Raw genomic sequence first — 18,011 nt, 5'->3', positions numbered from 1 at the left:
TGCAAATAGACAATAAACAAAACATGAGCTGTATGAAGAGTTGGTTAAAGTATATTAAGAGTCATTACGTTATTAACAAGAGACTTGTACACAGACAAGACGTTTGGATGTACTGTACAAGGAAACAGGAAAGACAATTGAAACTTGAAATAAGTTTATTGAGGTATAAATACACACAAAGGGATGAGTTAGCTGAAGCTATTCTCACCCCGTTCAGTACATCGTGTTAATACATATATAGACACATCACAAACAATATAATATTACCGAACATTCTGAATGATAAACATATACATTTCTTAAGGAAGACAAGATAACGAAGCGACGTAGAGAGAATACCAGTGACAACAAGTCTGATACCTGTATGCCGTGTCGCCTTTATTATACGTTGGAGGTAAATCTATTGTCAACACACAAGGATTTTCAATTTACAGGACAATATCAATTTTTTGATACAGGACAGGAGCCCTGATTTACAGGAGCCCTATCCTGTAAATTTTCACTGTACAGGACAGGGCTCAGTTTATGATCGTCTACACACTACACAACTTGTACATTAATCATACTCATGTCGTTTGTTTACTAGAAGCAAAACATGGATGGATTCAACACAAGAATTTAAGTTATTTTATTTTTTGTAATTATGATTTGTCATTTCATGCAACGTGAGTTAATATTTCTCTCTAAATAGGGTAGATTTTTTTAATATATAATGTAATGTTCTCGTGTGTGTCACTGTCGTGCACCTTTGGCAGACACACTGTAGAAATCGGCCACTTTTTACCGCTATGGGAGAAGATTTATGTAAAAACTTTGCTCTAGGATCTAGAGTCTACAGGGATCGTGATGCGTTAATCCAATTGAGAAACTAATGTCAGATGGATCGAGCACACATATACCCTACCCACGTTGGGCTGCAGACTAGTAAGCACCAACAGCCTTACTAATCAGATACACGGAATTATTAAGCATGCAAGTGTCCACTTATTAAGAAACCTGTACAGCTTTCTTCAGTCATGGCAGCTTAGAGACTACGGCGCCCTTGGGCTTAGAGTTACAGACTAGGCAATCACCGGGTAAGGCTGGCCACAGGCCAGGCTGCGGGAGGAGAAATTTCAAAATCGTCAATTAGGTTATCAACAACTTGTAAATTGAAGATGATTGGTAAATTCACACGCACACTGAAATCTGAACAGCTTTCAGAAATCTATATAAGGAGGCGTCCAAGTTACTGTAGACCATATAAGCGAGGTCAGTATGAGAGTCGCGGACACAACCCCTCGAATTATATAATCAATTACAGCACAAAACTAAGCAAGAGATTGTACAGACGTTCACTATTGGGGTTCAGTTCCTGGAGGGAAAGAAACTGTCCATACCTAATCGGTTCAATTCCTGAACCTATTAGGTGCCTCTAACCCTTTCCACCACCGCTCACGGCATGGGTATGGGATGGGTGCATAATAAAGAATCTGAATCTGTTCACTACAAGCCGGTCTCTGAACTAAAATGAAACGACTGATAACGTGTTCACAACGCCTTGACAAAGGAAAGAAACACACACAAGATTCTCTGATGAGTTAGGAGAATAAAAAAGGTGAAATATTCGTAATGTAATGGCAGACATTATAGACGGGACAAAAACCGAAACTGGAAAATTTACCGAGTCCTTGAGATGTAAGGAAACACATTTAGCTTGAGAGCACTAAACAAATAGTGAATCAAAATTATAGATGTGTTAATTAACTCAATTCACAGTTTTAAAGAAGATGTGATAAGACGCAAGAGGTTTGAGAGTCATTTCGACAGAGAACTAGCAGCTGTGTGCACTCGCAAATATTGTGCTGTTGGTGGTCAGTGTCCAGGAAAGTGTAAATTTGCGTTCGTATTTAATATTTTGTGTGAGCTAGACGCTGAGGAAGAGATGACGTCATGTGAACTCGGCAGGTGGGCGGGGTGTGTCGTGTTGTGTGTCGTTGTCATGGTAACAGTGTCACGCGGTCAAGGTCAAGGTATTGTGACATGTGAACCTGTGTTTCCTGCACGCCCTGCTGCTCTGACTCACCCATAGACAACTCAATTTGTGATTCAGATAATGTATCATGATATCGCGTGTCATGTATAATACAGCATGTCATTGTCATGCGACTCCACGGCACTAAATGTATCTCTTGATACACAAAATCTCCCGGCCTGCCTGTCTCTTGACTCCGTAATATCTGACCAATAATCCTGGAAGCAATTGGTTCTAGCGGGATTCTTAGATTCTTAATCTTTTTACAATTACGGACCCTCTTAATGGCTTACCTAGTATGTCCCCGTACCCCATTCGCAAGGCTCTTACAATCACCACTACCAGTCCTATTAGGTACCACTGTGACTTGAGAAGATGTTATTATCTTGGTTTTTCTTTTCATATGGCGAATTTAGAAAGGAACAGCTGAAATAAAATTATATGGATTTGATCCTGTTTATACCTTAATCTAACTACATATTACAACCTGGTCTAGAGTATTCTAGATGGAGGGAGGTTAATGTAAGCAGTCATTCAACTAAAGCTAGAGCTTCGGCCTCTAGTAAAGCTAGACTTCGGCCTCACACACGAGGGGTCTGCGGTTCGAGTCTCCTAGAGCCCAGGTGAATGTGAAAGTCACTCGACTACACCGGTGTCGTGACTGGTCTGGAGCATATGGCAGTCAGTGGTCAGGGCAGTCGAGTCGCAACCAATAGGTCCCGGGTTCGATTACAGCGGCAGAACAGAAACATTTCGGCACATTTCCCTTCGAAAACCTGTCGTGTCTGTTCATCTAAACCGTAAATAGGCATCCTGGGTTATCCCCAAAACAGTTAGGCAACTGTTTTTGGTTCCATCCGAGGGAAGGTCAGTTGGCTTAAGGGGGGACTTGGATAACCATAACAGGCTTCCTGCCCCTGACGGCAGGATACCTTATGTTAGTCCCACAGTTGAGTTCCTGGCAGCAGGGGCTCACCAGAGCTTGCATTTGTGTCCTTACAAACCATTCTTGCCTGTGGCTGGATCTTAATATTAATTAGTTTGTCTGCTATACTGTATCTGGCAAAAGACTTCTTGTTTTGCCTTGAAACCGCCAGCACTTGTGATTGATGATAAGACTCTGGTTCTTTATCCATGCTTTCAACATTGTGGTCGTGAGGGAGTATTATATTTGTCATGACTCTTGATATTCTCGTTTCGGTGAGTGCAATCACATCCAGATCCTTGTTTGTTCCTTGAGTTTGCTCACCGTATTTGTAATTTAATTGTTGTGGTAGTGCACATGGCTTCACAACACTCGTCTTTCTTTGCATTGTCACTTATAAGCTGTGTCAGCCTCAGTCTTCCCGATGTGGAAGGTTGGAGAGTGCGGGAACTATATGGTAACGGAGCTGCTGGTGCTGGGGTGAGGTTGGTGGACTGGTGCTGGGGGAGGGTTAGCGAGGAGGGCTGTGGGTGGGTGTGTATGGGCATGGCGTGTTATTAATGGGTAGAGATGAGGGTGATTTATGCTACTGTTGTGGGTGGCTCTATGGGTTTCAAGATGAGTATGTGGGCCTCCCAGTCCTCTTCCTTTGGGCCTCTTCTCTGTGTATGCATCTCTTCCTTGGGTATGTCTCTCTGGAGAAATATTGGTTTGCAAACTGGTGTATATTACAGTTCTTCTAAAAAAAATTTTTTTTAGTCTTATCTGTGAAAATTATCCTTCGATGAGATTTTTTCCAGCCTATACTGACTTAACATGTAAACATTCTCTATTTTAATGTTTTCCCTCTCATATGTATCTTTGTCAGGAAGTTTCTGGCAGGAGTGGGGCTTCGTCAGCACTTTGCTTCTAAGTGTATTAGACGTGCTGGCCCAAGTGTGTACTCACCTAGTTGTACTCTCCTAGTTGTGCTTGCAGGGGGTGGAGCTTTGGCTGTTGGGTGTTGTGTGCGCGGTGGGCTGTGATGGTGAGCGTGACAGCCTGCAGCTACAGGCTGTCTTGAGGTTATCTTGAGATGATTTCGGGGCTTTAGTGTCCCCGCGGCCCGGTCCTCGACCAGGCCTCCACCCCCAGGAAGCAGCCCGTGACAGCTGACTAACACCCAGGTACCTATTTTACTGCTAGGTAACAGGGGCATAGGGTGAAAGAAACTCTGCCCATTGTTTCTCGCCGGTGCCCGGGATCGAACCCGGGACCACAGGGTCACAAGTTCAGCGTGCTGTCCCCTCAGCCGACCGGCTCCCAGAGGCTCTATGAGAGAGAAAATCTACTCTCCACCAAGACAACTTAACTTCTCTAGGATAATTTAATCATTCAGGGCTCAGTGTCCCCGCGGCCCCGGTTCCCGACCAGGCCTCCTGGTAAAATCGACAACAAATTATATACCTGAGCTTGAAAATGTAATTATTTAATAATTCAAATTAAAAAACTTGTGTTAGCGGCATTGTGGATTACGTTAAGGTGACATAACGTCAGTGTCAGACTGCTGTGGCCCGTCTTGGCGAGTATTGTGTATTATCATATTGTATACTATCATCGTGTACAAGGCTTATACACGTCTCTAGTTTGAAGCACTAAATTTACCAATTAGAAATGGTATTTTGGTAATTTTTCGCAACGTTTTCCTGCGTTCACATGAAAGATTTTGTGTGAGAATCAAGTTACTTGATCAATGTATATTAGGCTCACAAAAAACACAAAGACAGCATTTACATGATGGTCACAGAGCAACCCTCACTCTGGTGCCCCCCCACCAGAGTTGAGGGGGAAGGGGAGGTAAAGTACTCTCTCTCTATTTATCCGAAGATGTCTGACAAACACGCTAGAGGTCGCCTATAATTATTTACAAGTTTATTTCAGTGCTTCAAATAAGAAAAACAAAAATAGTTCCTTCTGGCCCGTACTGAAGGGGGCTGAATGGCTTTTCTACCCCTTTTCACCCTTCTCCTTACTCATCCCTCATTCCCCCTAGCTTAGCCCTTAATTCTGGGTGTATTTACTGGGAGTATTTACTCCCAGTTCCAGCTACTTTCAGAGCTTGTGAAACGCTGCGAAAGCTTATGAACGTTCCACGCTTCTCATCGGTCAACTCCTTCGGTTATTGCAGCATTGTTAAAGCCCCTGTGTGTAATGGAGGGTTGTGGTTATGTTAGGTTGCATCTCGCAAGCAGCAACAGCCTTACTGATCTGTCAGTTTCCAGGAAAGCCTTGGGGGGGCTGCGAGAAATTGTGGGGAATACCGTTGGCGCAGAGCTAAAGGAACACATAACTCTCATCTTAATGTGACAAATTTGCCTTAAACCAAGAACTAGTTGAGTCATACAGAAATAATCATACAGAAAACACCCAAAGGCTTTATTTAAAAAATGATTAACTGGTAATAAATCATAATGATTACTTATATATGTTACACGAATCACAATTTTATCGAAGTTCAGATTTGCATAGCCAGTATGTCTGCGGAGCCTGTCTCGTACCCTCCAGGGGAGGAGAATTCAGCAAATTCAGTTCATTTTAATAACAGACTTTTCACTGGGGACTAATAAACAACGACCTCACAGAAGTACGGCGGAAAGAACAGCTTAGTAATGCAAACCCAAGTTAGTGCTTGGAGGTAATAAGCACAGTGGTACTAGACATCTAGTTAAGCCTTTTACCACCAGGTGAAGATTGCACACCACAGAACTACTATACACGGCCGACCAGACCGCCAACCAGACCGCCAACCAGGAATGGGGGGGCGGGGGGGGGGAACATGGATGGTGGCGGATCCACAGACCCGCCACGAAGTAAGCCTCAAGGTATGGTAAGGCGTTAATCTTCAGGGGGTTACCTCCGCTGGCTGACTGGGAACATGTGTACTGTAATATCTCCATAACTCAAGACAATTATGTAATAGCGAAAAGACTTACCATTAATGCATAATGATTAACTGTAAAGCCATAGCTGTTGAAATGGAACAATCTTTGTAACTAGCTGGTGTTATAACATATAAGTGTGCAGAATAGATGTAATTGTTAATGTAATAATCTCCGTTGAGGTCTGATAAAGACATTCTGTGCCTTCTGTAATCAGTTTTTGCGCTACCGCTCACAGGATGAGTATGGGTTGCACAATAAACTAGCCGCCTCTGGCGACAAAAAAAAATAAAAAATGGGCGAGGTTGTCTGCTGATAAGAGCTGTAATTTGGCTGCTTCGTTTGTATGTGTTATCAGCAATACTAGACCCCCACTTATTGATCCCGTCATTAGTAACCCCACCTCGACATTACTACTTCCCTCCCCCACTCTCTTCCTCCCCCTCCACTACGTCGCTACTTGTCTCGTTGACCTGTTCCTCCTTGTCGCTACTTGTGTATCTTTGTCCTGCTCGTGTAGATGACCAGGACAAAGATACGAGATTAAGACTGCCACAAAAAGGGGGCAGTCTTCTCGAATCGCCTTTCTAAAGTTCTGTCGCCCCCTTCCCTCCCTTCCGTTCCCCTTCCCTCCCTTCCGTTCCCCTTCCCTCCCTTCCGTTCCCCTTCCCTCCCTTCCGTTCCCCTTCCCTCCCTTCCGTTCCCCTTCCCTCCCTTCCGTTCCCCTTCCCTCCCTTCCGTTCCCCTTCCCTCCCTTCCGTTCCCCTTCCCTCCCTTCCGTTCCCCTCCCCTCCCTTCCCCTCCCCTCCCCTCCGTTTCCTTCACTTCGCCTCCCTTCCCCTTCCTTCCGATCCCTACCTCGCCTCCCTCACATGGCACCACGGCCGCCATACATCACTCCACAACTTCCTACTCCTCTTCCCCAACACCGCCCCTTTATTTATTTTTTGGGGGGCGCCCCATCCCCCATGTTAAGCTCCGCCTTCCTCAACCCAGCTTCCCGTTCCTTGCCATTTCTTGCCCCCATGACATAAAATTTGTTGCCCCCTTTTTCTTGAGGTAAAATTGTCAGGCGCCTGACAGCTAAGTGGACAGCGCTTCGGATTCGTGGTCCTGAGGTTCCGGGTTCGATCCCCGGTGGAGGCGGAGACAAATGGGCAATATGTTTCTTTCACCCTGATGCCCCCTGTTACCTAACAGTAAATAGGTACCTGGGAGTTAGCTGCTACGGGCTGCTTCCTGGGGAGGCTACCTTACCTTGATAACAAAAAGGAGGCCTGGTCGAGGACCGGGCCGCGGGGACGCAAAGCCCCGAAATCATCTCAAGATAACCTGCCTTGACTGCTCGGTCTCGATAACAATGAATATGGATTCCATTCACCTGGGCTCCAGACGACTCGAAACGTGGACCCCACGACCCCCTGGTTGATTTTTAATGAATATGGAGATCGGGACCCTCCCCCCCCCCACCTCCTTCAGGAGGGCTGTTGAGTCCCACATATTCATCAGCCTTATGAACGCCATTGCTAATATTGAATTTACGGAAAGAACACAAGAAGTGGGCTTACATCATCATGCACTTTCCTGATACAAGGAGAAATTAAACAGGGCGTTGAACGCCTTGGATATGTAACGAACTCTGTTTCACAAATAAAACGAAAGCATATTCTCATGTTGTTTTAGATTCAGCTCTTTGGAACAAAACGCTCCAAGCAGCATGGGCTCTTATTCTCATTTCAAGAGGAAAGAAAACGAAGACTCGCAAATTAACGGAGAAATATTCAGGTGGGAATGTCCCGGAATGGTGGCGGGGCTTATATTGTTCTGTCTGGTGTACTGGTACAGTCATGGTTGTTTGTGGTGTCACCTTCAGGCCCATATATAAGCTTGTGATGTAAGCCAGGTTGTGTAGATCTGTTATTGTACTTGGACAGTGCTTAAATCTGAATATCGTGTATTTGTAATCCTGTTTCTCATCGTGTAATTGTAATGGTTTCTCTTTGCTATCATAGCAGCGCTTGTGGGATTTTAAGGCAAGAAATACTACATTTGCCTCATCGAGGACGCACATTATATATTGGACTGTGTTATGCGTTAGCAAATACGAATGATTTCGTATTGGTGTATCAAAACACCTTAATGAGACTCTCAATGTTGACAAGTTTAGGCAGTTTTCTATGAAGATAACCAGGATGTAACCCAGGAAAGACCTGGGTAAATACTGGTTTGGAAACAGGGTTGGTGATACTTTGAATAAAATATCGTGTAACATAATAAGACACGCTCGCTAGATTGTTTTAAGCGGAGGTTAGTCCAATGTATGATGCTCGTATGGACCAATAGGCCTCATGTGGTTAACTTTAGTCTCCTGTCCTTATGATATTAAGTTTATAATGAAACCCGCAGGTCTGAATATTAAAGCAACAAGAATGAATAGCCTCTTGTAAAGGTTCCTTTGTGGTGGTGTTGGGAGCAAGGAAAGAGAAGTGTAGAGGCGGAGAGCGAGCCTTGACACGCATCACTAGTATGCGGGCTACGGCAGTCACCCTTATCGTAGATGTTGAGGGGGAAGGAGCTCTACCCTACTGGCGGCTGTCAGTCTCCCTCCCACCTGTGACAGGTAAATGTGAGGGGGGGGGGGATTCTATTCTCCCGGCACCTCTTCTCAGTCTTGTTTACCGCCTGTGTTCCCTGTGCCTCCTCCCATCATGGTTCTGCCCCCCCCCCTCCCATCCTCCAGTAGTACCTATAGCAGCAACTATTTGGTTAACCGTACAAAAATGAACTGTATGACCCCCTAAAAGTTCACATTCTGTATTGTTAAATTAACTCAAATGGTACATTACAAAATGTTAGATGCGGTTGCATCCAACAGTCTGGTTGACCAGACCACCAACGAAGAGGCCTGATCAGAGACCGGGCCGCGGGGACAGATATCCTCGGAACCATCGCAAGGTAACAAAGCTAACCTGTCCACGCAATCCTAGGCCTAATATAGTACATATATCTGATGTACTAGATCTATGAATGTAGAAGTTTTTGTTGTTGGGCGCGTTGACACATCTCGTAGTACAAAACGTGAACATTGTTGACTACAGCAGACCATTTTTGTACGTTCGAGCAGTTTCTATAAGTACTACCATTTTAGGAGGATGGGTTGCCCCTTCCCATAACGTTGTTTCCCTTCCCACCCCGCCCCCCGCGCTCCTACCCATGATAGCACCCCATCTTTACCTCAAACACCTAAAACGAAAGCAAATAAATTCTGGTTACCTCTTTTACAACCACGTCGATCTCGTGCGTGAAGATGGGGGGGGGGGGAGAAGAGGGGGGAATGGTGTGGTTATTATTGAATTTTGTAGACTAGTTTGAGGAAGTAATTTTCAGATGTCAGAGGTGTGATCGTCAGTCTGCGGCTGCTCGCAGACTGACGTATGAGTCACAGCCTGGTTGATCAGGTATCCTTTGGAGGTGCTTATCCAGTTCTTTCTTGAACACTGTGAGGGGTCGGCCAGTTATGCTCCTTCTGTGTAGTGGAAGCGTGTTGAACAGTCTCAGGCCTCTGATGTTGATAGAGTTCTCTCTCAGAGTACCTGTTGCACCTCTGCTTTTCAACGGGGGGTATTCTGCACATCCTGCCATGCCTTCTGGTCTCATGTGATGTTATTTCTGTGTGCAGGTTTGGGACCAGCCCCTCAATTATTTTCCACGTGTAAAGTCTTATGTCCAAGAGAATACAGATTTAGGCTCTTTAGTCGGTCCCAATAGTTTAGAGGTGTCAATTCACTATATTCTTTTATAATGTTATTCCTCCACGTCAGTGTCCAGACATGACCTCTGACAACCACGGTGACACACACACATCTTCCTAAACACCAACATTTCCATTCTAATATCATGTTTCACGTTCACCATATCCAGTGAAGAATAGTTTGCCCAGTCAGTGAAGGAGACAGGCGTTGTTGCCGCGCCCAAGAACACGACGGAGGACCAACAGCGCTTGAGGTGAGCGTCTAGAAAAAGGACAAAAATTTGATTTATTCAGCGGGTTATTCTGGTGATGGAAGACTTGCCCACACTGAATAGAATCTGGGTTCAAAGGTTTGAAAACAAATATCAAGAGTCAGGTGAAGGTGGGCCTGAGGCGTCCTGGTGTAATTGTGCAGTGTTCTAGCCTGCTGCACCCAGCTTAGGCACAACGGTGAAGAGTCTCTTATCAGAAGCATGCAACTCTTTATTTTTCCTCTACGCAATTGCACCATTAGGTTTGTGCTGTTAGGCCTACCGCACCACTATACCATAAAGAAACTACAGATTTCCGTGTCGCGTTTTTATTAATCAAAAGAAAAAGTTTTAATTGTAATTATTCTTTACTACTGGTGAATTTGTTGTCAATATCTAGCGTATCCCTATCTCAACCTGTCCCTCTCGGTCTAAGGCCTGGAGGGGTCAACCTGCCACCCCCCCCCCCTGGTTTAACCTCCAATAAATGGTACCATGAAATAGGTATCAGTAATTGGGAAATAGCCTCCCACCTCGCCTTCGATCCATCTCAAGTGGTATGCTTGTTTGGAGTTCCCCCTTAAGGGGAGGGAGGTACAGCGCGCGTGGACCACTCCAATATTATCATGCATGTGGCTGCATTACTACCTACGGCCAGCAGCTAGCCTGGCAGGTTAGGGAGCAGGGTAGGGGTGTGGGCGTGTCGTGGGCGGCCTGCACGCCTGTGGGCGGCCTGCACACCACCAACACCTGCATCAGCCTCCACAGCTCCATCTGGCGTATCTCGCCACGATATTGTTTTATAATGAATGTCTTTTGCTGGTGTAAATATGAAAATCAAATTGGGAGGAAAGCCAGGCGTAGCGCGTGTGGCTAGACGAGGCTGCTGGAACAATCTTATGAGAGGGAAGACACGGGTTGTGTGGGAGGGCCAGGCCGGTGGGCGCGTGTCCCGAGGCCTTGGTTATATCTCGCCTTAACACTCGTCAGGTTTGACACACTCGACTTGCTGCTATTTTGTTTTAAGAGTAATGTTCACATTCTTGGCCATTAACTTGGAAGAGCTTTAATTCGATGAATACACGGCGTGAACCTGTCTTAAGAAAGGGACGGTGACTTGGGAGCACCAGGATAATGCTGTCTATCTTCCTCGGGACTCCGAGACTGTTTAATGTATTCAATTTGTCTTTATTATGCACCCTATACCCATCCCATGTGCAGTGGTGGAAAGGGTTACAGAAGCACATAATCGTGGTGTTTAATGTAGACTCTTTACGTAATTTTATTTCCTTCGTCAATTTTATAAGATGTGAATTAATGGGGGGGGGGGTGTAGTTTGGAGTGCAGGAATACGGTTGTATGTAGTTAGTGTAGTTGTTGATGGGTCCGGCAGTGCCATCCAGGGCCCAGGATCCATCGTGTATTATGGCACCCATGTACGAAACCTGTGCATCTGTCAGGAATGATGGCGTTGTGTACATCTGTTGAGCAGTTTACGTGGGTGGATACTTCACAAGGTTATTATTGTTATAAACCACCTAGAAGTGCTTCAGGTTTCATAAACTGTGTAGTAAAGAAACCAAGCCTCCGTGATTGATAAATCTCTCTTGCGCTCTCTCTCACTTGCACTCTCTCTCTCTCTTCCCCCTTCCTTCCTGTCCATCTTTCTCCCTGTCTATCCCTGTGTCAGGCGGAGCATGTGGTGCTGACGTGTGGCTGTGTTGAACCTACCTTCCCAGAGTGTGGCATACCTCTGGTGTACGCTGGGGGGCGTGTCCAGGGACGCTGGGGGGAGGGCGTGTCCAGGGACGCTGGGGGGCGTGTCCAGTGTATGACTATACAGGCGTGGTAGTACCACTGTTGTTAAGGCAGTGGTACTACTACAGTGGTTAAATAGGAGCTTCTCCGCATGGGGACAATAGGCTTTCTGCAGTTAACTTAAATTTGATGTTCTTATTTTATTAGTGCAATTGATATTGTTGCATTTTAATCTGCACATTGTGTTATTAGATGTTTTATATTCTAGACCAATATATATATTCTCCCTTATCACACTCTTTGGTATTATATGTCAGTAATGAAAACGCTAGTATTTACTTCATTTGTTAAGTTCATGTGTTAAGGGCCGATTTATCTGGAAGGGGTTACTCGACCAGGTGATGGTTGTGGAAGGGGTTACTCGACCAGGTGGTGGTTGTGGGAGGGGTTACTCGACCAGGTGATGGTTGTGGGAGGGGTTACTCGACCAGGTGATGGTTGTGGGAGGGGTTACTCGACCAGGTGGTGGTTGTGGGAGGGGTTACTCGACCAGGTGATGGTTGTGGAAGGGGTTACTCGACCAGGTGATGGTTGTGGAAGGGGTTACTCGACCAGGTGATGGTTGTGGAAGGGGTTACTCGACCAGGTGATGGTTGTGGAAGGGGTATGTAGGGTTGTAGGGTCTAAAGTGTGTAGGTGTTGACGTGTGGTGGGCGACCGTTGTGGGAGGGACGCCCTGGACAAACTGGTTTGGATGCTTTAAAGCTTAAATCCGCCTCTCCCCCTCCCCTCTACCTTCTCTCATCCTCACAACGCCCCCCTCCCCTCAAACTCCCCCCTCCCCTCTACCTTCTCCCATCCTCACAACGCCCCCCTCCCCTCAAACTCCCCCTCCAATCCGTTTTCTTCTCTCCTTTCCCTTCAATCTCTCTCCCCTTCCTTTCCACACGCATCTTTCTTAGTGGAGTGACAGTTTAAATTGTGTAACATTTTCCTGCTTGGTTCATAAAGATTTAAAATTGCCTGGTCTGACAGTTACTTAAGACTTGCTAACTTCCGGGATATCTGTTAACCCTTGCACTGCTCACCTATTTTCGGCAAAAACGTCTTGGTGCAATTGTCAAGGACATATTTTTGTTATTTTTACAAATGTTCAGGTAAATTTTATGTCAAAATGTTTCCAAAGTCAACTATTTCCATTTCAAAACACAAATAGTAATGAAAACATTAAAAAACATTAAAATATAGCCAAAATAAAAAACAAAAAGCACAACTCTCTGAGCGCCTAAAGGCGCTTTGCGCAGTGCAGTGGTTAAGAGCAGTTCCATTTTTGTTGAGTTTAAACTACCATTTGATATATATGTATGCACACACACACACACAAACATAGAATTGTGTGCCAGAATTTGGATTGCCAGAAAGACTTTGACACAGTGCCACACCAGAGACTGGTGTGGCAACAGGAAAATAACAACATACTGGAGTGAACGATATGGAAGAAAATGTAGAATAATACCAGTGAAGAGCAAAGGTACCATAGACACAATCAGAGAACACTATAAACATCAGAGGTCCGCTGTTGTTCAACGTCCTCCCAGCGACTATAAGAAATATTGCCGAAACCGTGGACATAGTCAAGAGAAAACTAGATTGTTTTCTAAAAAACTGTGCCTGACCAACCGGGCTGTGGTGGGTATGTGGGCCTGCGAGCCGCTCCAAACGGCGCGCGGCTCATTTGGCCTGGTGGACCAAACTCTCACAAGTTAAGTCAAACTTGGGCTCAGGCCAGGGCTTGGTGAGTAGAAGAACTTCACAGAACCCCATCAAGCAGGTATCAAGCAGATACAAATCACACCTTCGCTCTTTCCATGACATTCTTAGTTGCCTGATTAAGTTGGTCGTGTATAGCACAGGACAGACGAGCAGTTTACTGAGGAACCAGTAGTGTTTTATCGAGTTTCTCAGTGGGAGAAGTTTACAATTCTGCGAAATTTAGTACTACTTGTCGTAAGATGCTCCAAGTCTTTCTTGATCTCCATCGAAGAATCTGTCCAGTTTTTCTAATGTGTTTGAAGATATTTTTCCCAGCTTTGTTTAATTCTTATTGCTTAAAATAGTACATAAAGTAAATTTTGAGATTCTTGATGACGTGTTTGTGTTACTTTTAGACCGCAGCTGTTTGGAAGGTCAGTCTGGAACTAAGCTTATAATGGATACGAGGCTTCAACTTGTGTTTAATTGTGAAGTGGATCCCGTACTTCAAATGTTCATGACAAATTCACTAGCGGTTTTTACATAATTCTTTCTTTTAGTATATCAGTTGTGTTTGATTGTGTGTGTGTGTGTGTGTGTGTGTGTGTGTGTGTGTGTGTGTGTGTGTGTGTGTGTGCCGGTGATTGTTGGTGTACATGTGGCGTTCTCTGGTGATTCACTCGTTATTGATCTGTCTTGTGAGTCATGTAATGTGCCTGCTGGCTCAACCCTCCCTCTACCTACATTGATCTTCACCATTTTTATTTGTGCTTTTTTTATATTTGTAACGGTGCTACATGGAGGTTAAAAATAATGAATTTGTTCAAAACTTTGTGGGGGTGGCCGACCCGTCGCAGGTGTTCAAGAGAGAACTCGATAAACAACATATTTTAGCACATGTTAAAATTCTATTTTATATCTAATTTTAATCGGGCAGAATATATTCGATATCGATAGAACGGCGAGGGTAGAGGCTGAGTCTGACTGGTGAGAGCGGCGGTGCCTGGAGCCACTTAAATGTTATACAAAGTACCTCCTTAAGAGGCATCTTGTATGCGCATGTAGACTTAAGTTCTCTTAATGGGATGTATAGTGAACATTTGTATTATTAATATAGCCCATTCTACAAAGTGCTGAGCAATAACACTTAGTAATTGGGACCCTCGTGTTTCTTACAAGAACAGGGTACTTAAAACTACTTTTAAGTAGGGTACTTTTCATAGTACTTAAAACGAAAAAATCGTTTATTCAGTTCAATGTCGTATAGAGTAAGGAAGGTAAGGAAATTATCAGGAGTAAGGCAGTGGAATAAGGAAAAAGTTAATTAAAAGTATCACGCCAAACGTGGCCTACTGGCCATAGGTGCTCCAGTCTGGAAATTTCCTTGTTTAAGTCTCTGAGGTACGATAAACCATTTTTTAATTATCTACGTCCAAATAGCCTCCATTGTGAACTTAAGCACTGTACATTATTGAGGGCTAGTAGTCGTGGGATCCATTATTGAGAGCTAACAGCTGTAGGAGTGCGGGCGTGTATCGACCCAGAGCTTGGGCACCAGGCTGGCGCCGGAGTGTACCGTCGCCAGCCATCACCACCGCCCGAGGACCAACCTGTCCTCTCCTGTAGTGCATTGTTTTTTGACCGTCAAAATCCCCCAAAGGACAAATAAAATTATTGCGGCTCACAAACTCACGTTTTCTATACGGGGGTCACTCGGTTAATGTGTTTAGAACCCCATTTTCTTCTGTCCGTTGTGGCAACTGGAGAGGACAGGGCTGGGAGGAGAGGGTTAGAGGACCCGCCCCCCCAGGGTGTCTGGGCTAAGGACGCACCTTGATGCGAGGGGCGGACAGTATTGAAGGTAGGGGGGAGGGGAGGGACGTTGTGAAGTATATCATGTGAACTAAGGGATTGAAGGTTATCTAGAATGTTATCGTGGGATATGTGGTTAGATTATGATGGCTTAGTGTGTGTGGAATAAAGAATGGTGGTTCTCTATAACTACCGCCTCATGGTTGTTAACACAGACCAACTTCAAGCAGCGTAGTGACTTAGATCTGACTGATTAACCAAGAGATCAAAGGTCAGTCATTGTCTTCGTCAAAGGTCAGTCATAGCGTCTTGAGTCACCACAGCAAGGTGTGCAGGTCAGAGGGGGATTATACAGTGTCACAATAATATGAATTAAAAGTATTCTAGAGTCTGTAAAATTCTCGATGGTGTGATTACTGGTTTTGTTGGTGCATGAAGAGTGTGCGGTGGAGGTGGAGGCTTCCCCGGGCTGGTGGTGGTGGCGGTGGCGGGGGCTTCCCCAAGGTGCCGGAAGAACTCGTAATAGTTGCTTTGATGGTCAGCACTGTAACTTCTGAGAACACTGACAGTGAAGTGGCCTCCGGAGGCTGACTCAACCTAACTTCACACCCGAGTACTTACACACAAGCCAAGAATGTGGAGTTAATATTACTAACATCACAATTTGCATCAATTGTTCATCGAAGGCATAATAACAGGTTCTCTGATTTATCATTGACCACAACGACAGGTAATAATATTGCATTTGTAAACAAGCTGCTCTGAGACAAGGATGAGGGCAGGAGGGAGAGAGATTGTTAAGGTTCTGGAAAAGTGTTCACAAGAAGGGATCCTCACTATAAGAACTTGTGAGAGCGACTAGCATTTAGTACCATTGTTTAATACAATACTAACAGAACATTTTCTAGGGGATATAGTCTTGCGTGTTTCATTATTGATGTTATATTTTATTGCCTTGCTAGTTAACTGTTGCATGAGATCATTGTTTGTAGGTTAAATTGTTCTGGTATATCAGGTCACGTGTTAACAGGTGTCATCATTGTGGTGAAGTTTGGAGCTCAATTTTATGTTTCACGAGGTAAGAGTTGCATGCAAGTGCTGCATACTCTAGTAGCCTACTGGTCTACCACAAGCCGTGTGTATAGTGCTCCGATGGAGAGACAGTTTAGGCTGTAAGTTGACGTCTGAATTTACTATGAATCATTTGGTCTGGGTTGGAGCCCGTGTTTGCTCCCCCCTCTCTCTCTCTCTCGGTATTGATCTCGTGGTCTTCTTTACTACTATTTTTCCTTCCTTAGAAGTTTACACTAGTGGAGTGTGAGTGTGAGTGTGTGTGTGTGTGTGTGTGTGTGTGTGTGTGTGTGTGTGTGTGTGTGTGTGTGTGTGTGTGTGTGTGTGTGTGTGTACTCACCTAATTGTACTCGCCTAATTGTGCTTGCGGGGGTTGAGCTTTGGCTCTTTGGTCCCGCCTCTCAACTGTCAATCAACTGGTGTACAGATTCCTGAGCCTACTGGGCTCTATCATACCTACATTTGAAACTGTGTATGGAGTCAGCCTCCACCACATCACTTCCTAGTGCATTCCATTTATTAACTACTCTGACACTGAAAAAATTCTTTCTAACGTCTCTGTGGCTCATCTGGGTACTAAGTTTCCACCTGTGTCCCCTTGTTCGTGTCCCACCCGTGCTGAAGAGTTTGTCTTCGTCCACCCTGTCAATTCCCCTGAGAATTTTGTAGGTGGTTATCATGTCTCCCCTTACTCTTCTGAGTGTGTGTGTGTGTGTGTGTGTGTGTGTGTGTGTGTGTGTGTGTGTGTGTGTGTGTGTGTGTGTGTGTGTGTGTGTGAGTGAGGCGTGCGTGCGTTACAGTGACAGGTTGGCAGGAGTGTGACAGTAGCCATAACGTGCACACCTGGTCCATGACACGATCGTGACTGTATAACTAGCCCGTTATCTTGATTACTACACCGTACATAATGCAACGGTTTAGCATAAACAGAAGCGTCAGAACCTGGATAGTTCACGTGATCTACCAGAGCTTGTAATAACTAGGCCCATGAAGCGTCAATATTGAGGTAGTTATAAAAGGTTTCCCAACGACAAGAAACTGTCGGTACTAAATGTGCCCTTATCCTATAACCTATCAGAGGACCCAAAACAGAAAACGGGACAGTTTGTTAATTTCGCGAGTCGCTACCATTTTCTAGTACGACGATTTTTGCCCTTAGGTAAAGTATGCGTCAAAATGCGACGCTCTGCTAGGACGGGTCGGTACGTATCCCCCATCGTCTCTTATGTACCGAGTCTTCGTTGGACCGTTCGTATACTTGTCTCCTACAGTACATGTTACCCTTGTTCATGCAGGTTTAATTGGCTTGAATGTGTGTGTTCCTTGCTACCGAGGGACGGTCCAGGCCTCGCTCCTACATGTGACTCGTCCCTTGTGGTCGTGTCCCTACCACTCCCCTCACATTGCCTGCCCCTCGCGTGCATGTTGTCACTCGCGTGCATATCCCTCGCTGGTCGTGCAGCTGTCCACTTGGCGGTAAGGTACGTGTCTGGTGGTCCAGGTACGTCTCTGGTGGAGGTGTCGGCGACTGGCCGGTGGGCAGGACACTGGGAGAGAGTAATGACTCTGGCCTCACGAAACTACGTCATTATTTTATCATTAGTCAGATGAGTCTGGAAGGAGGAGCGAGAATCATGCAGATGGTCATCACGTTGGTGTTTGTATATTGATCATTGCATGCCAGCTGCAATTGTTAAGTTAGTAATTATGGTGAGTGTGGTGGAGGGCAGAGGGTGGTGAGTGTGGTGGAGGGCAGAGG

The 18,011-nt window shown here is 45.2% G+C and overlaps 1 protein-coding gene across 1 annotated transcript in view; it reads left to right on the top strand.

The window, feature by feature from the left end:
- The window catches only part of Klp31E (kinesin-like protein 31E), a gene marked incomplete in the record, with an annotated part of 248,841 nt that overhangs the window by 143,762 nt on the left and 87,068 nt on the right, over positions 1-18,011 (top strand).

The sequence above is a fragment of the Procambarus clarkii genome, chromosome 93, assembly GCF_040958095.1.
Source record: "Procambarus clarkii isolate CNS0578487 chromosome 93, FALCON_Pclarkii_2.0, whole genome shotgun sequence".
In the NCBI taxonomy this organism is placed as follows: Eukaryota; Metazoa; Arthropoda; class Malacostraca; order Decapoda; family Cambaridae; genus Procambarus; species Procambarus clarkii.
This window is presented reverse-complemented; position numbering and strand designations above follow the sequence as displayed.